This window comes from Scyliorhinus canicula, chromosome 14 (assembly GCF_902713615.1).
Source record: "Scyliorhinus canicula chromosome 14, sScyCan1.1, whole genome shotgun sequence".
Taxonomy (NCBI): Eukaryota; Metazoa; Chordata; class Chondrichthyes; order Carcharhiniformes; family Scyliorhinidae; genus Scyliorhinus; species Scyliorhinus canicula.
This window is the reverse complement of record NC_052159.1, coordinates 153,415,677-153,436,323: the sequence shown is the minus strand read 5'-3', so window position 1 is coordinate 153,436,323 and position 20,647 is coordinate 153,415,677.

The following is a 20,647-nucleotide window of genomic DNA, read 5'->3' as shown; positions in this document are numbered from 1 at the left end:
TGGGTTGTGGGGGTGAGACCCACGCAAACACGGGGAGAATGTGCAAACTCCGCACGGACAGTGACCCAGGGCCGGGATCGAACCTGGGGCCTCGGCGCCATGCAGCAGCAGTGCTAACCACTGCGAGCCTGCTTTCTTTTCAACGTACAACAACAACGTGTTTTCATATAGCGCCTTTCATGTATTACAGGGCGGGATTCTGCGACCCCCACGCCGGGTCGGAGAATCGGCGGCGGGGGGGGGGGGGGGGGGGGGGCGGGAGGCGTGAACCCCACCCCCACCGGCTGCCGAATTCTCCGGTGCCGGGGTTTTGGTGGGGTCGGGAATCGCACAGCGCCGGTCGGCGGCCGCTACTAGCGGCCTCCCCCTAGCGAATCTCCGGCCCGTGATGGGCCGAGTGGCCGCATGTTTCCGCCGGGTCCCGCCGGCGTAAATCACAATAGGTCCTTACCGGCGGGACCTGGCTCCACAGGCGGCCTACAGATTCCTCGCGGGGGCGCGGGGACATCTGGCCCTGGGGGGTGTCCCCATGGTGGCCTGGCCCGTGATCGGGGCCCACCGAACTGTGGGCGGGCCTCAGCCGTGGGGGTCACTTTTTCCCACTGCACCGGCCACTGTAATGGTCCGTCATGGCCGGTGCGGACGAGAACCCCCCCGCGCATGTGCTGGGATGACGCCAGCACACGCTGGTGCTCTCGCACATGCGCCAACTCACGCTGGCCGGCGGAGGCCCTTCGGCACCGGTTGGCCCGGCGCCAAGCCCTTCTGTGCCGGCTGCTGCGGCGCCAAACACGCCGGCGCCGGCCTAGCCCCTGAATGTGCGGAGGATGCTGCACCTTCAGGTTAGCCCGGTGCCGGAGTGGTTCCATGCCATTCCTCAGCACATGGGTGGCCTGCCCCGCCGGGTCACGGAGAATCCCACCCGCGGTGTCCCAAGATGCTTCACATGTGATGTTGAGCCATATTTTAGAGCAGGCCAAAGTCTTGTTTGAAGAACCGCCTTAAAGGGGAAGAGATGTATAAAAAGGAGGCTCGGTTCAGGGATGGAATCCACAATCTTAAGGCCATGGTCATCAGTAATGGTGATGGAGCGATGGAAATTGGGAATGCGTGAGAAACCTGAATTGAAGGAGCACAGAGATTTTGGAGGGTTACGGGGCTGGAGGAGGTAAGGTAGATAGAGAAGGAGTGGGACCATGGAAGGACTTAAGAACAAGGTGTTGCGTTATGCTTCTTCATGTAGCATAAGCTGCTTCCTTGATGTATACTCTGACAAAGGAAGGTTGGAAATAGGTTTAACACATTTATTTATTGGACAGTTAACAATTCTCCTACTTGAGTTTGACGCTACTGCTAATCTAACTATAGTAACTCGATCTAACTAACCAGTCTGCTCTAAGCCATGCGGTGGGTGTGATGCTTCCTGATCTGCCCCTGTCTCTCTGAGTGTCGCCTGTGGAAAAGAGAAAGAGCATGTGTGGCCTGTCCTTTTATATGGGTAGCCCCCCTTGTGGTAGTGTCATCTCTGGGTGTGTCTTGACTGCCCATTGGTCGTGTCCTATCTTACTGACCTATTGGTTGAGTGTCTGTGTGTCATGATGTCTCTGGTGCTCCCTCTAGTGTTTATTTGGTCCCAGTGTATTTATATTAACCCCTTGTGCATTTACAGTGTCCTTGTGTATCTACATTAACCCCTTGTGTATTTACAGTGATGCATATCACCACACAAGGATGAACATCTATTGTATGGAGACTGCAAACGGAGAGTAACCGTTTTAAGAAAAGTGCTCCAAGACATAGCAGAGTCGGGGAAGGGGGGCTGCATGACAGATGGAATCAGGTAATGGCTGATAGTCTCAGCCACCGAACTGAGGTGTCTGAAAACTTGAGGTGCAGTCTGTAGTCTGGTGCTCACCACCAGCCTATTGGACAACAGTTGCATCAGTTAACCAGCTTTCCACATAACAGGGTTCAAATCGCAATGCACCAGGTTGTTAATCAGGTCACAGCTGCTCAGTGAGTCACGGGCAACTCTCAGCTTTTTTAAAATTGCATAGGTGACAGTCTTACATCCACAGGTAACAGCTTGATGGTCGAAGGGCACAATGTCCTTTGGATGAATAGTCTTCATTCATAATTGTATTTTAATTTCTGTCAAAGTCTCCGTGGACTTACTGGAGGATATATCTGGAAGATAGTTTTCACCTTTACTGGACCTGAGGTGAGTTAATGACAAATTACACCACCCACAGCTCAATGTGGAAATTAATGACACAATCGAGTGCCACAAATCCAAGGACACTGGGAACACTGTAAGTCGCGCTGAATAGCATAACCCTCAGTCTCAATTAACCCTCCAGTTTGCTGATATTTCGTGCGTTGTTTTCGACAAAGCAAAATCGCCATCGCTCATTTGTCAGAAATTTCAGCGATGGGATGGGACAATCCTCAAGGAAATCCCTGGAGGATTTGCTGCTAAACTTCACCTGCTCCTTCACCTGACTCCACGGGAGTTTTGCACTAACCTCTAGAGTGTAATAGGTTAAGGGATGATATCGTTGTGGTGTTCTCGAGGAATAAAGGATTTGATTGCGGTAGAGAGGGAGGAACAATTTCATTTTTCCTGAAAGACTGAGGGCTGGATTCTCCGCTGTCGGGATTCTCCGCTGTCTGGATTCTCCGCTGCGCCGGCAGCGCTCCCACACCTGGGGCTTTCCAACGGCGTGAGGCCTCCCACAATGGGAAAACCCATTGGCTAGCTGGCGGGACCGAGAATCCCGCCCCAAATGTTAAAGCTTCCTGATTGTTTCCAGATATATCTGATTAACCTCAAATCTGACTAATTTGAATTTATATTTTAAGACAGTCGTCATTTTTAAAGAAAAGACGCTGCGATGCATGCTGGGAATCACACCATAATTCAACTTCTCTCAGGATGCTTCCAACTTGCGTTTGCTCCAGAACAGTAAGTTATTTTGTTTAGACTCTGTTGTGGGCGGGATTCTCCGACCCCCGCCGGGTCGGAGAATCGCCTGGGGGGCCGCTGCCACCGGCCGCCAATGCCATGATTCCCGCCCCCGCCGGCTGCCGAATTCTCCGGCGCCGGGGATTTGGCGGGGGCGGGAATTGCGCTACGCCGGTCGGCGGCCGGTGGCAGCTGCCCCCACCAGGCGATTCTCCGGCCCGCGATGGGCCGAGTAGCCGCCCGTCTTCGGCCAGTCCTGCTGGTGTATATTACTCCAGGTATTTGCCGGCGGGGCATGGCTGCGCGGGCAGCCTCTGGGGTCCTCGGGGGGGGGGGGGGGGGGGGGGGGGGCGCAGGGGAATCTGGACCCGGGTGGTGCCCCCACGGTGGCCTGGCCTGCGATCGGGGCCCATCGATCCGCGGGCAGGTCTGTGCCGTGAGGGCACCCTATTCTTCCGCGTCAGCCGCTGTGGAGATGAACCCGCCCTGCGCATGTGCTGGGATGATGCCAGCACACACTGGCGCTCCCGCAAATGCTCCAACTCGCACCGGCCGGCGGAGGCCCTTCGGCGCCGGTTGGTGTGGTGCCAAGCCCCGTCCCCCGCTGGCCGGAGGGGCGCAAACCACTCCGCCGCTGGCCCAGCCCCTGGGCGGCCCGACGCCGGAGTGGTTCACGCCCCTGCTAGGCGAGTTGCCCGCCCTGCCGACTCCCGCAGAATCCCGCCCTGTGCCTCCTCTGGACTGGGAATTTCACGTATTAAAGCAAGGGTGTAAAAATCGCCATCGTCTCAGATTACCATGGGCTTTGAGGGGGAGAGCTGACTGGGTGGTGAGTTAACCTGAGGGTCACCACACCTCAGATGAGGTGGACAGTTGAGATGGTGGGGCAATCGTCAATAACCTCAGCCGGAGCGGGGATTGAACCCACCGCTGTTGGCCCCACTTTGCTTCACAAACCTGCAATCCATCCAACTGAGCTTAACCGACTCCTACTTATGTGCTTGATGGGAATGAGAGTTCCAAAACGTACTGGGTGGCTTCTCCGTTGGCAGGATCCTCCGTTTCGTCGGCAGAGCAATCACGCCCACCGATTTCCCGACAGCGTGGGGGTGGCCGCAATGGGAAACCCCATTGGCCGGCTGCCGGGAAGGAGGATCCCAACAGGTCTGGCGGGACGGAGAATCCCGTCCACTCTCTTTCCACAATATTTTACTGTAGTCACTGCATGGACTCCCCCCCCATCATTTTCTTCTTGCCCACGTTGACCGATGGTAACCGGTTGCAATGCCAGACTGTCTCATTCAGCTAAAATTATTAGTTACATTTATTTACAAATGATATGATCATACAGAAGCAGAAATGATAATAGAATATTTGATTTACTCAATACAAGTCAAAGGGGTTCTTTCCCAAATAGTCAGGAAATTGAAAGATTAATTATTTCTTCCATTTGAGAATACAAGGTGTGAAGGACCTTCTCTAACAGTGTCATTCTGTCATGTTGCCTAGTGATAAACTAGGGTTGGGAAAGAATACTCCACTTGCACTGGGGTGGCATGGTGGCACAGTGGTTAGCACTGCTGCCCCACAACGCCAGGGACCTGGATTCAGTTCTGGCCTCGGATGGCTGTGCGGAGTTTGCTCTTTCTCCCCGTGTCTGCGTGGGTTTCCTCCGGGTGCTCCGGTTTCCTCCCACTGTCCAAAGATGTGCAGGTTAGATGATTGGACATGACCAAGCGCCTCTCAGTGTCCCGGGATGCGCAGGTTAGTTTACGAGGATAGGGCGGGGTGGCGGGGAGTGGACCTGGGTAGGGTGTTCTATCGGAAGGTCAGTGCAGACTCAATGGGTCGAGTGGCCACCTTCTGCACTGTTGGGATTCTATGATACGGTACAATTGCAATTGCCCATCAGGGCATTGTGAAAGCCATAGCTGGGAATTTCTGATGGCGGTTCCCCAGCACATCTTCGGGGTTCCTCCCCTCCCACCACCAGACACACTACCCAAGATCAGAATATCTGGTCATTGTTGCATTGCTTTTGGGGGAGACTCCGGAGTGTAAATTAACTGCCAAACTTGTTATATTTCAACAGTGTCCACCATTCAAATACACTTCATTTGTCACGAGGCGCTTGTCCGGTGCTAATGAAAAAACACGATATATAGAACATAGAACATAGAACATAGAACAGTACAGCACAGAACAGGCCCTTCGGCCCTCAATGTTGTGCCGAGCCATGATCACCCTACTCAAACCCACGTATCCACCCTATACCCGTAACCCCAACAACCCCCCCCTTAACCTTACTTTTTAGGACACTATGGGCAATTTAGCATGGCCAATCCACCTAACCCGCACATCTTTGGACTGTGGGAGGAAACCGGAGCACCCGGAGGAAACCCACGCACACAGGGGGAGGACGTGCAGACTCCACACAGACAGTGACCCAGCCGGGAATCGAACCTGGGACCCTGGAGCTGTGAAGCATTTATGCTAACCACCATGCTACCCTGCTGCCCTTTATGTCTTTCCCTTAAAGGGAGTAGAATTGGACAAGGAAGGGGGTTCAAAAAACAATTGGAATCACAACTCCTGCTCATTAGATAATAAAGCCTATATTCAGCTTGATTAACGTCAAGCTGACCCAGATTGGACAATGGCAGCTGTTTGCCTCACCACAAAACTAATGATTATCTCCAGATATATTTATGTACTGCTCCCCCCTCCCCCCCGCCCCCCGCTCCAAAATGAAGATAAATGTACAATATATAAATAACAACCGGTAAACCTAAGGTGTCAGGTTCTTGGCCAACTTTGTTAGACTGGAGATGGCAGAGGATCCAATCGAATGTGGCCCCGGTTTCCCGGTGACGTGGGGTGGTTTCCATGGGGATTCCCATTGACAGCGGCAGGAACGGAGAATCCCCGTGCCTCTGGTTACTGAGCAACTCGCGGCTGGGGGGGTCCGGAGAATCCAGCCTCTCCTCTTCCCTCATCGTTGCTGGATCAAAATCTGCAAACTGCCTTCCCAACAATAATGTGGATGTACCTGCATCACAATGCGGCTGCGAGAGTTCAGGAGGACAGCTCATCACCACTGTCTCATGATGTAGCATAAATGATGGCTTTGTCAGCAACGCTCACATGAACGAATGGAAGCAATGGTAACATAAACAGTCGTCGTATAGGTAAAACTATAAGGTCGAAGAGAGAGACATGCTGCCGAAGCTTTTCATCTTGCACTCGCCACCTTGGGACAAATGCAAGAAGATCAAGTTTTCAAAGGATCACAACAATGGATGCTACAAGAGGTTGCTGATTAGTTCTGAAGGGGTGCTGAGTTGACTTGACAGTTCTTATCTCCTGTACTTGAGGGTGCGGGGGGTGGGGTGGGGGGGGGGAGGAGTGGGCTAGGTGCGGTGTGGGGAGGGCAGAAGGGAGGGTGTGGGGAGGGTAGTCAGGGGTTGGAGGATAGTTAGGAGTGGGGAGGGTAGTTCAGGGCTGGGGAGAGCAGTCAGAGGGGTGGGAAACTATTTGGGGTGTCCCATGGAGAGCTGGGAATTAGTTAGGGGAAGTCGGGGGGCAGGGGGTGGGAGGGGGGGGGGAGTGGGATCCTGTAGGTATCGGGCGGGTCAGTATGACAGTTACCCAGGAGTTCGAAGTGAATTTATTTATTCTTAATCTTTTCTGGGTAACAATCACAGTCACAACCATCAAACGTTTGCAGTTTAAATTTATTTTGAATGGTTCCCTGTACAGGACAATTGCCCGATGGAAATTTGTGTTTGAACCTCCTGAGCAATTGCCATGAAATCCTGGGGACAGTAGGAGGGATTCCCCCAGCACGTCTCGGTGTACCCCTCCACCACCCATCATGAGGCCCCATTGCTCAGATGTTATGGGCCTTAATTCATAAACAATTGCTAAAGAACCACCCTCAGTTACTGAGACCCAGCTCCAAGTCCCCAATGGAACCTGGATGAAGCCATTTCAAAGGTGATCGCGAGGCAACTTGAGCCACCTAATTCTCAAACTCTGCTGCGCTGAGATTGTGTAAGTGCCCACTCTTAAATGTAATGAGCAGTCTGCGTGATTACTATTGCCTGTTATCTTTCTGGATAACATTGCCCCAGGTGGGAGTGTTATCAGTATTACAATTTTTGCTATTGAATTTGACTGTTAATGAAAGTACACATGGTAGCGTCATGGAGACCCCAGACAGTGCCGTTTGAAACAAAGTAAATTGTTAAAGGTAAGCAAGATAAACTGCCTTGTCATGATATCTTTGCACATCGATTTCAATGTGACTTGCTTTAGTCTATTGAGAATGGCTTTAGGACTACTCGTACAAAATAGAAGCTGCACTTTGAACTGAACACAGAAGGATTTTTACTCATTATTCAGTCTGCTGTCTAAGGCTCAGGACTGGCAACCATCACATAAGCTGTTGTGTCGAGTAACTTATCTGCTCACAGAATGGTTATTGGAAACATTTCTATCTGATAACTCTTCCATTTGATTTAACTGCTGTGTCACGAGAAACCTAATATGGCTCCAAGACTTGTTAAATTATAATCAGTCACCTTGTATCACATTTGACATCGGTGACTTATAATGGCCCAACGTTCCTCAAAGAAAAATAAAACATGCTTGTCACCACCTAATTGAGGTGTTCTAGATGATTAAGAAAGGATAGACAGTAGAGAAAGAAGCCATTTGGCCCAGCAGCTCCATGTTGGTGTTTATAGCTCCAGTCAAGCTATTTCTGACCTTGCGCATCTAACTCTATCAGCTATTCTTTGGGCAGCGTGGTGGCACGGTGGTTAGCACTGCCGCCTCACAGCACCAGGGACCAGGGTTCAATTCTGACCTCGGGTGACTATCTGAATGGAGTTTGCACCTTCTCCCCATGACTGCGTGGGTTTCCTCCGGGTGTTCTGGTTTCATTCCACAGTACAAAGGTGTGCAGGTTAGATGGATTGGCCATGTTAAATTGCCCCTTAGTGTCCAGGGATGTGCAGGGTAGGTGGGGCTACGAGGATGGGGCAGGGGAGTGGTCTTTCAGAGGGTCGGTGCAGACTCGACGGGCCGAATGGTCTCCTTCTGCGCTGTCAGGATTCTATGAAAAGTCTATGAAGGCATAACCCTTTGTTCCCTTCATCCCCAACGTGTGTGTATTTAGCTTCCCCTTAAATACATCTGTGCTACTTAACTCAACCACCCTGTACGGTAGTGAGCTCCATGTTCTCTCCACTCTCTGGGAAAAGAAGATTCTTATTAATCCCTGCTGGATTTCTTGGTAATTATCTTTCCTTGATGACCTTCAGCTTTGTCCTTCTCCACTAGTGGAAATTTCTCTCCGTGTCTGGTCTATCAAACACCTTTCATAAGTGGCAGTTATGGCTCAATTGGTAGATCAATCGCCCCCGAGGCAGAAAGGCCTTTGTTTAAGCTTTGCCCAAGGGCTTGAACTCAAAACTCAAGGCTGACACTCCGGTGCAGCACAGGTGAAGGTGCCATATATTGAACGAGATATTAAACTGAGACACAAGTTGCCACCTTAGGGCGAATGTGAGATATCTCAAGGGCATGATTTCAGAGACGAGGAGTGGAATTATCCCCCGTGTCCCGACCAATATTTACCCCTCAGTTACCTCACAAAAACACATTATCTGGTCATCATCACGTTGCTGTTTGTGGGAGCTTGCAGTGAATAACTTGGCTGTTCTAGTAACTACCCTTCAAAAGGATTGTGGAGCACTTTGCGAGATCTGGTGGTCGTGTAAATGCAAGTATTTATCATTTTTAAAACTTCTATTAGATCAATTGAAACTGAAAAGCAAACTGAAGCATCGATGGTGATATTAAAATACTCCAAATTGGATTTCTCCACGTTAGTTAATCTAATCATCGGTTGACTGACTGGGGGAAGGGGGGGATTTTTATTTTATTTGTTCATGAGATGTGGGTGTCGCAGGCTGGGCCAGCATTTATTGCCCATCCCTAATTGCCCTGGAGGGGCAGGTAAGAGTCAACCACATTGTCTGTGGGTCTGGAGTCACATGTAGGCCAGACCAGGTAAGGACGGCAGATTTCCTTCCCTAAAGGACGTTAGTGAAACCAGATGGGTTTTTACAACAACCGGCAATGATTTCATGGTCACCTTTAGACTTTTAATTTCACATTTTTTTCATTGAATTCAAATTTCGCTATCTGCAGTGCTGGGATTCGAACGCGGGTCCCCAGAGCATTACCTTGGGTCTCTGGTTTACCAGTCCAGTGACGATACCACCACACTATCGCCTCTCCCCTTGTTCTGGCCTTTCTGCTGGTGGGATCTTCCGAAGGTGCTGCCAAAGGCGACTCATCGAGGCAGGTTCCCGGTTGACGGGATGGACGAGCTGCGCAAAACGGTGGAGGGCAGGCAGGACCAGAAGATCCCACTGGTTGCCAATGGCAAGCTCCCTCCCACGCCAGGAGAACTTGCCACTTTGGGGGGGGGGGAGGGCTGGGGCTGGAAAATCCCACCCTCAGTCTCAAAGGCGATGTGCGGCAGTGCGTAACTAGACTTACAGCAGGGAAATGGAGGCAGAATGGTGGGGTAATATAATCAGGGCCTAGTTTTAAGGCCTATTAAATTGGATATCCTGAATTAAAGAATTGGGCATTTTAAAATCAAACTGCAGTCAAACCTCAGGAAGGCTGTTGGAATCCAGACTTGACCAAAGTCAAATACGCAACCAACAGGCAAGCTGCCAGAACATGTCTGGGCCTGTCCCGTTCAATCACCCATCAAAGATCATCGCACTTTACTGAGACCCAGGAGGAGATCGCCGTACCCCATTGAAATGCACAGGTCTATTGTTCGTAGCCCAGATCGAGCCAGACATTCCGTCATTCAGAGTATCTACTGTTGTCTTATATGGCAACAGGTCATGTGCAGCCCACACCACCAGAGATTTGACACCTGGGGCGGGCTCAGGTGCCCTCTCAAACGATCAGCAACCGGAGCATTGGCTGATGGGACATCCCTCACGAGACCTCATTGGCCGGAAGCCAGAGAAGTTTCTGGAAAGGCGGGGAGAGAGGGGGGATAAAGGTAGGCATCTCAGAGACACCAGTAGCAAAGACTCAGTGTGTCAGGTGACCTTGACCAGACCAGAAGGAAGGAAGGAAGAAACAGCCAGCGAGAACCTCCTTTACAAAGAGGAACCAGAGGGACTCGGGGATCGGATCTACAGCTTACCAAACCATCTTTGCGGGTAGTATAGTTGAATCCTGGGTGTTTCTGCCATGTATAATGGGTAATTTACGAGTTATCTATATTTCATAAAGTGTGTTGCATTATATCTGTGTCTGTACTTTATTCTCTTCATGAATTGAATTGGGTTTTGTTTATTGTGACGTGTACCGAGGTACAGTGAAAAGTATTTTTCTGCGAGCAGCTCAACAGATCATTAAGTACATGGAAAGAAAAGGAAATAAAAGAAAATACATAATAGGGCAACACAAGATATACAATGTAACTACACAACACCGGCTTCGGGTGAAGCATACAGGGGTGTAGTGTTAATGAGATCAGTCCATAACAGGGTCGTTTAAGAGTCTGGTAACAGTGGGGAAAAAGCTGTTTTTGAGTTTGTGCTTGTTCTCAGACTTTTGTATCTCCTGCCCGAAGGAAGAAGTTGGAAGAGTGAGTAAGCCGGGTGGGAGGGGTCTTTAATTATGCTGCCCGCTTTCCCCCGGCAGCGGGAGGTGTAGATGGAATCAATGGATGAGAGACAGGTTTGTGTGATGTTCGACAGGCGGTGTTCACGACTCTCTGAAGTTTCTTGCTGTCTCAAATAAACTTTAATTAAGGAGCTGGTTGAAGTATCTGAATTGGACAGATACAACAATGGTGAAGAACATTTAGGCAAATAATTAGAAATGTTAGGGAAATCACTGTCGTCAAAGGATTCCCTGTCTTGTATCAGTAAAATGTTACCTAGAAATTACGTATTGCCGTGGTTATGGTTAATATTTATTCTCCAAAAAACCATTCCATGTCATAATGCAGGGTGTGTCTTTTACCCCCAATATACAGAGATGAGAAAAATTCTAGAGTTCTTTGTTGGTCGATTTAATGATCTCCCCGACACTTAGGAGGAGCTGCGCACACCATCAGCGGACCAGCTGGGGTGGAAAAGGTACGTTAGACTTGAGCTGGAAGGGAACAGTAAATGACACTGAATTACTGGAACTTTTTCCACTGACATAACTAAACCTGAAGTTCTCCAGCATTTTCTCCTAAAGTGCACTTTCTGGAGGGCGTTGTTCATTACTGCTGTCGAAAGCAAGACAGGAAAGATAAATGTCCACATAATGTAATAATAATTGCTTATTGTCACAAGTAGGGCTCAATGAAGCTACTGTGAAAAGCCACATTCCAGCGCCTGTTCGGGAGGCTGGTATGGGAATTGAACCCGCGCTGCTGGCCTTGTTCAGCTTTACAAGCCAGCTGTTTAGCCCACTGTGCTAAACCAGCTAATGTGTGCTAGTTAGTGAGAAATTTATGGAACAGGAATGGTGGGGGGGGGGGGGGTGGCTGGGGGGGAATGGGGGGGGGGGTGCGGTTTATGGAGACAGTCCTGAATTAGCACCTCTGGGACTACTGTACATTCTCCGTGCACTGTTGGGAGGTCTCGTGTGGAATCTTAGTTTTATTTCAATTACTGCAATTGAAACCGGCCACAGAAACCATAAACACAATGTGGTGATATGCATCACTGTAAATACACAAGGGGTTAATGTAAATCTCCGTAGACTAGATAGACACTAGAGGGAGCACCAGGGACATGACACACAGACATTCAACCATTAGGCCAGTAAGATAGGACACGACCAATGGGCATTCACGATACACACAGAGGTGACACTACCACAGGGGGGCATTACACCAACCCATATATAAAGGACACAGCACACATGATCTTCCTCTTTCCAGTGGAGACACTCAGTGAGTACAGACACAGGGTTGATTCAACATCACACTCACCACGTGGATTGTAGCAGACAGGTTCGTCAGTCTGAGTAGCTATAGCAGGATTAACAGTAGCAGCGAATCCGAGTAGGAGAATTGTAAATAGTTCAACAAACGTGTTGAAGTTATCTCCACGTCTGAATCTTCCTTTGTCAGAGTGAACATCAAGGAAGCAGCTTATGCTACATCAAGAGCATAACAAAACAAACAAGAATTGCCTTTATGTTACACATCCCAATACGCTTTATAGCCAGTGAAGTATTTCATGTAATGTGGGGAAACACAGTAGCCAATTTACACTCAACAAGCGACCACAAACAGCAATACAATAATCTGTTTTAGTGATGTTGGCTGAGAGATAAATATTTGCCAGGTGACTGGGGAGACCCCCAATGTTCTCCTTTCAAATAGTCCTGTGGGATCATTTACATCCACCAGAGAGGGTAGGTGGTGCCTCGCTTTAATGTAGCACAGTGGTTAGCACGGTAGCTTCACAATGGCACGGTCCCAGGTTCGATTCCTGCTTGGGTCACTCTCTGTGCAGAGTCTGCACGTTCTCCCCGTGTCTGCGTGGGTTTCCTCCGGGTGCTCCGGTTTCCTTCCACAAGTCCCGAAAAACGTGCTGTTAGGTGAATTGGACATTCTGAATTCTCCCTCTGTGTACCCGAACAAGCGCCGGAGTGTGGCGATAAAGGGATTTTCACAGTAACATCATTGCGGTGTTAATGTCAGCCTACTTGTGACACTAATAAAGATAAAGATGTCCAAAGTCAGCACCCTCATGCACACAGCAGCAAGCCCTCAGAACAACTTTGATTTAGTGCTCTGGAGTAGGGCTTCAACATGACTGGATAGTTACCAACTGAATCCTATCTGACACGGTGGGAAGGAGAACAGGAATTGGAAGAAAGAAAGACTTGCATTGATGTAGCACCTCTTGTGAAATCTCGGCGCACTGTACAGCTGTTGAGGTACTTCTGAAGTGTCTTTGTTATGGCCTGGGAACAAAAGAAACCAATTTGCACGCAGCGAGCTCCCACAGGCGGCAATGATGTTGATTGAGGGATGAACATTGGCCAGAAGATTGCTGTTATTCAGAATAACGCCATGGCATTGTTCATATCCACCTGAGAGGACACAAAGAGCTGCGCTTTGACACCACACTTGATGGCACCTCCACCATCACGGCACTCCCTCAGAGCTACACTCCCGACTGCAGGCTAGATTCTTGCACTCACGTCCTGGCACAAGACGTGAGCTCACAAGCGTCTGAAGCAAAGCCCAGAGTGATGCCAATTGAACCAACATTAACTAGGGTGCAGTGAGCAAATTGAACTCATGGGTCAGGAGGTGAAAGCGCTAAAGAAAAATGTACGTGCTTTTTTTTGTTTAACATAAAGAAATTTCAAGTTTAATTCAAAGATCTTGGCTGAAGTATGCTGGCCCTTCCCACTGGCAGATTATTCTGGTCCCGCTGGTGACGAACCCGCTGCGGGCATTCCCGCTTAGGGTACAGGGCATGCGATAGCACGTAGACATCGGCGGGACTCAAAGATCCCGCCCCAAACAATGGTGGGCCCCATCCACCACAGGAAAATTTGCCGGGGGGTGGGGGGGGGGGGTGCGTGGGGGGCAAAACATCCCAGCCTCTGGCTATAATAATATGCAACCATGGAATTCCTACAGCGTGTAAGGAGGCCATTCTGCCCATCAAGAGTGCATTGACTCGCTGAGAAAGCACCCGCTCTATCCAGGGGCTGTTTAGCACACTGGGCTAAATCGCTGGCTTTGAAAGCAGACCAAGGCAGGCCAGCAGCACGGTTAGATTCCCATAACAGCCTCCCCGAACAGGCGCCAGAATGTGGAGACTAGGGGCTTTTCGCAGTAACTTCATTGAAGCCTTCTCGTGACAATAATTTTTTCACATCTTTGGACGTGTGGGAGGAAACCCACGCAGACACGGGGAGAACGTGCAGACCCCGCACATTCACCCGAGGTCAGAATTGAACCCGGGTCCCTGGTGCTGTGAGGCAGCGGTGCTAACCACTGTGCCACCACGCTGCCTTTAAGGGCAAGTCTAAAGTTGTTTTTGAGCAATAGCTCAGATATAGGGAAGTGAATTAATGAAACTAATTGTAACAAAATACTGGCAGGCAAAGTAACGGGAGATCTAAAATTAATGCAATTATCGGCAAAAAAGAATATTGATTACAGATCCTGCTGTATCATAAAATATGTATACTTGAGTTTTGAATTTGAATACATTGGTGCTAGATGGTAGTCATCCTATTTATTAACAGTTATGTTTGATTAATTCTTACTTCAATTTGATCGAATATCACAAATAATTAATGTGAAGGGGGCAGAAGTGTTGTGTTTATTTTGGATCATTTTGATGGAAGCGTTTTTAGGTTTTAAAAATCTTATAATACTGAAGTGTGCACGTTTCTTTAATGCGGGGCGAGATCTTCCGGCTTCTCACTCCACTTGGTCAAAGACAGGGGGCGGGATTCTGCGGGAATCGACGGGGTGGGAAACTCCTGAAGGTGCGGAGGATTCAGCATCTTCAGGGGCTAGGCCGGCGCCGGAGTGGTTTGCGCCGTGCCGGCCAGCGTGGAAGGGGCTTGGCGCCATGCCAACCGGCGCCGAAGGGCCTCCGCCGGCCGGTGTGAGTTGGCGCATGCGTGGGAGCGCCAGCGTGTGCTGGCGTCATCCCAGTGCATGCACGGGGGCGTACATCTCCGCGTCGGCCATCGCGGAGATCCACAGCGGCCGACGCGGAGGAATAGAGTGGCCCCCACGGCACAGGCCCGCCCGCGGATTGGTGGGCCCTGGTCATGGGCCAGGCCACTGTGGGGGGCACCTCCTGGGGCCAGATCCCCCCCGCGCCCCCCTGAGGACCCCGGAGGCCGCCCTCGCAGCCAGGTCCCGCTGGTAAGTACCTGTTGTAATTTACGTCGGCCGGACTGGCCTAAAACGGACGGCCACTTGACCCATCGCGGGCCGGAGAATCGCCGGGGGGAGGGGGCCGTTGCTAGCGGCCGCTGACCAGCATATCGCAATTCCCGCCCCCGCCAAATCCCCGGCGCCGGACAATCCGGCAGCGGCGGGATTCACATTGCCCCCCCGCGATTCTCTGACCCGGCGGGGGGTCGGAGAATCCCGCCCATGGTTACAATAATCCCATGATTTACAATCCATTAAATTGCAACTCCCCCTGGAAGGGCCTGTGGTGTTTTTTGTGTTGTTTATTTCAGGATGGTTGGTGTCGTGTTCACAAAGACCCCAAAATAGCTTCAACTTAAACAAAGCTATAAATTTATTAGCAGTACTAATTTGGATTCGACACGTACTCCTAAAGAATACACAGTTGATTGTTAACATTTAAACTACACTCATCTGCAGCTAATCTTAGTACTGATATAAACTATGATCTGCTCTCACTTACGCTATCTGCACTTCTGACTCTCTCTAGCTAACCCCTGCACACACTCTCCCCACAAGGCTTAGCATCAACGCCTTATGTAGTTGTGACTGTAGCTCCTTCTGGTGGCTACTCTAGACACTTCATTAACCCTTGCAGTCCTTACAGTTATGATAATACCACAGGGCCAACCTGCAATGAACTTCCAGCAGTTTCCTCTTTCCTTACCAAAAATAAAATGAAAATGAAATGAAATGAAAATCGCTTATTGTCACAAGTAGGCTTGAAGTTACTGTGAAAAGCCCCTAGTCGCCACATTCCGGCGCCTGTTCAGGGAGGCTGGTAGGGGAATTGAACCATGCTGCTGGCTTGACTTGGTCTGCTTTAAAAGCCAGCTCTTTAGCACTGTGTTAAACCAGCCCCTAATTGTCTCCTTATTCATTAATGAAGATCTGTTTCTGCATTCTGATTGATTATTTTCTATTGTCATTATTGACCAATCACGGTGAGCATGACCATCCCCCTGACAATCATATCACTGTAACAATCTGCTTGATCATATCACAGCAGAAAAGGTTTTCTTTGCAATTCAGCTGCCTTTATGGCCCCTGTTCAGATTCAGATTGAAATGTGATGCTTTAGTTACTGTTCATTCTAATTTAATTTTCTTATGGCTCCATGAATATCAGTCCATACTCTTGTTATTTATCCCACTTACATCATCTTTTTAGCCCACCTGTGTCTCCTCTATAGTCCCTCTGTGAGCAATCTTTTCAATGCTTCCTTTCTTGTACATTTTTAAAAGTTTCATTTCCACCGTTGATTCCTCCCCTTCCTTCCTCTCTCTCCTCATTCCTTTTTGGTTCCCTACCTCTCTCCTCCCTCGCTGCTTCCTTTTCTCCTCCCGTGCTCCTTCCTTCCCTACTCTATCCCTCTGTAAAAGGTACGGTAAAGTCGCCATAGTCCCAGGTAACCATGAGCTGCTTTCCCCTTTGAGGGGGGAGAGCTGACTGGCGGTGATTTAACCTGAGGATCACCACACCTCAGGTGAGGGGCAAGGTTGAGGAGGCGGGGCCTTCATATCCCTCTGTATCTTCCGTGGGGTTGCGTGGTAGGGCAGGGAATGGGCCCGGCGCGGGTACTCCTTTGGAGGGTCAGTGCAGACTTGATGGGCCGAATAGCCTCTTTCAGCACAGTAGGGATTCTATGATACTTTCCTTTGCCCTCTGGTCTCTCCCTTTCCTTCCCGCCTTCTCTCATTCCTGCCTCATTCTCTCCCTCGATTTGAGTGCCACAGCTCGGTTCCACACTCCCATTTTCAACTCCATCTTCTACTCAGTGGCTCTGCCAGGCGCACACAGCTCACCTCATCACCAGCCCACAAGCAACGCCACTGGAGATTCGCTGGCAGTGGACAAACCCCATTCAGACTTTGCAGAGCAGCATTAATGAGACATCCGTCTCTGAAAGCTTTAGGATTCGAAATGGCTACTGGAATAACAGTAGACCTGAGCACAACAGCCTGGGCTGGCACTCCAGTGCAGTACTGTGGGAGTGCTGCACTGTCAGAGGCCCGATTGAATGATGACATCCTCTCAGGGGGTGTCAAAATTCCATTGCGCTATTTCGGAGAAGGGTAGGGGAGGTGTTCCCAGCATCCTGGCCAATATTTATCAACATCACCAGAACCAGATTACCTGGTATTTTCACGTCGATGAAATCTGAGGAACATAGAACATGGAACAGTACAGGACAGAACAGGCCCTTCGGCCCTCGATGTTGTGCCGAGCAATGATCACCCTACTCAAACCCACGTATCCACCCTATACCCGTAACCCAACAACTCCCCCTCTTAACCTTACTATTAGGACACTACGGGCAATTTAGCATGGCCAATCCACCTAACCCGCACATCTTTGGACTGTGGGAGGAAACCGGAGCACCCGGAGGAAACCCACGCACACACGGGGAGGACGTGCAGACTCCTCACAGACAGTGACCCAGCCGGGAATCGAACCTGGGACCCTGGAGCTGTGAAGCATTTATGCTAACCACCATGCTACCGTGCTGCCCTAGAAGTGTGCCTAGAATTTGGAATCACCCCGGACTAATTGGTATGAGGGGCATAGGCAGGGTGGATAGTCAGAGGCTTTTCCCCAGGGTAGATGGGTCAATTACTAGGGGGCATAGGTTTAAGGTGCGAGGGGCAAGGTTCAGAGGAGATGTACAAGGCAAGTTTTTTACACAGAGGGTAGTGGGTGCCTGGAACTCGCTGCCGGAGGAGGTGGTGGAAGCAGGGACGATAGTGATGTTTAAGGGGCATCTTGCAAAATACATGAATAGGATGGGAAGAGAGGGATACGGACCCTGGAAGTGGAGAAGATTTTAGTTTAGGCGGGCAGCATGGTCGGCGCGGGCTTGGAGGGCCGAAGGGCCTGTTCCTGTGCTGCACTTTTCTTTGTTCTTCGGTGTAGTGCAAGGCGAAACAACGAGGCCGTGTTAAACTGCAACAGTGATTTATTTCACAAAAGGAGAACTCTATATACAGAAAAGCACAACTCCAACACGGGTCAGGTTCCCTCGACCCAAGCTGACTCTGATGATACCCTGACACTCAGGCACCCGATAAGCTGAGGTTCATGTGCTCCGTCCCCATAGGCGGATCACGTGTCCCGTTAGGGATCGCCCCTTAAAGGGAGGATGGAAGGAGTGTGCATCACAGGTTATTCCAGTTAACAAAACTACAATATACATGCAAATTGACTTAAAATATGCTTGAGGAGTGTGTAGTTTTTCAGTCAAACTGGCATATGGGGCTGTATGAAGGGCAGGTCTTTAACGCTTCCTGACATCTTGGATGGGTTTATTCAGCCTGCCGCATCAGGGCCGGGATCCTGCGGTATCCGGTGGGCAGGCTGTACCGGCTCCGAGGGCCGTGAACCACTCAGACGTCGGGCCACCCGGAAGGTGCGGAAACCTCCGCACCTTCAGGGGCGAGGCTGGCGCCGGTATGGTTGGCGCTGTGCCAACCGGCGCCGAAGGACCTCCGCCGGCCGGCGCGAGTTGGCACATGCTCGAGGGCGCCAGCATGTGCTGGCGTGGTCCCAGTGCATGTGCAAGGGGGTTCTTCTCCGCGCCGGCCATGGTGGACAGTTACAGCTGCCGGCGCAGAGGAAAAGAGTGCCCCCATGGCAAGGCCAGCCCGCAGATCGGTGGGTCCCGATCGCAGGCCAGGCCACCGTGGGCCCCCTCCCCCGCCTCCACCCCCCCCCCCCCCCCAAGGGCCAGATCCTCCCGCGCACCCTCGGGGAGTCCGCAGGCCGCCACTCAGCCCATTGCGGAACGGAGAATCGCCGGGGTGGGGGGGGGGGGGGGGGGGGGGGCACTGCCAACTTCCCCCGACCGGTGCGATGTGATTCCTGCTCCCGCCGAAAAACTGACCCGGAGAATCCGGCAGCCGGTGTCGGAGCGGCGGGGCAGGATTTACGGCGCCCCCCCCCCCCCCCCCGGCAATTCTCCGACCTGGCGGGGTGTCGGAGAATCCCGACCCAGATTTCTGGTGCAGCACGCAGTTTGGATTCTCCATTTCATTGGCCAGTCAATGGAAACGGAGAATCACGACGGTGGAGAATTCAGCCCAAAAACCTCTTCACCTGTAACACAAGCTTGTCCCATTGTTAGTCTGGCACTGTATCTAACTCCAGGGCAACAACGTAAATTAACTTGATGGCACACATCATAGATAATAGAATTTCATAGTTTATCATAGAATTTACAGTGCAGAAGGAGGCCATTCGGCCCATCGAGTCTGCGTCGGCCATTGGAAAGAGCACCCTACTTAAGCCCACGCCGCCACCCTATCCCTGGAACCCAGTAACCCCACTTAACCTTTTTGGACACAACGAAAACAACGAAAACAGAATCAACAAGCATGACAAAAAGAACAACAAGAACGCCAACAACAAGAACGCCAACGAAAACAACCAAGACAGAAACAACAAAAACAACAACAAGAACAACAACGAAAACAACAAAGACAGAAACGACAGAAACAACAACAATGAAACAACGACCGTACAACATGGTACAACTCTGCACATGAAGGACAATGCCACACTGCGAAACAATGACAAGACTACAAACATGCCATGGCATGATAAAGAACCTCACGAATTCACATCTGCTCTAGAACAAACAAGCAAAACAGCTTTCACGAACGATGACATACAGAATCAATACCACAAACACAGGAAAAAGCCGAGGTCAGACGACGGTGCGACACAGAATCGCTACCCACAATCAAATGGAACAGGGGAAAAAGGTGTCCACATCATCATCAGCAAAGCAGCCGAGTCACGTTCCGACATCAACCTGGCTCTGTTATCGTACCGAGCGACCCCATTGAGCTCAGGACTGTTGCCAGCGCAAATGCTCTTCGGCAGAGACATCCGGACAACCTTACCGGCAAAGCAATTCCGAGATCCCGGCAATGCACCGGTTCTCGACGACATGCGGGCACTCCGCTCCAAACAAAAACTATATTACGATCAACATGCGATCCCACTCAAGCCACTGACAATAGGTGACACCATCAGAATCAGGGACCCAGAAGGCGGATGGTCTGAGTCAGCCACGGTGATCAGGCAGGAGCCACCGCGGTCCCACATTGTCAAACCGTCTGCAGGAGTACTTTTTCGTCGTAACCGCCGGAATCTATCAGAGATTCGACCTACAATGCCAGTATTTCCCACACTGGACTTGACTGAGTCCATTTGTCCACAGGACGTTCCTCGCCACACAACGCCAGACAGTACTCTTGATGACATCAAACCATCATCCCTACTACCACCGTTAAGACGCTTCAGCAGAAGCCGTAAGACACCAGACCAGCTAGATTTGTAACAACACTTCAACACACGCACAAGACAAATATGGACATTTCTCACGATGGACTCACAAGACAGTTAATTGTTTCTGTATTACTTTTATCATTTCCACAGTGTGTAGATTTGCATATTCTCACCACTTGATATGTGCAGTTTTCTTGAGGCCAGTCTAGAAAACATGTCCAATAAAACGGGGGGGGGGGGGGGGGGGGGGGGGGGATGTAGTGATCTGTACATCTGTACATATATCTGCACATACACCTTGGACTACAGACAGATGTAACAGCCACAGCATCACTAGAGGGCAGCATCAGAGACGGGTATAAAGGGTCCAGCCCAAGGGAGGATCC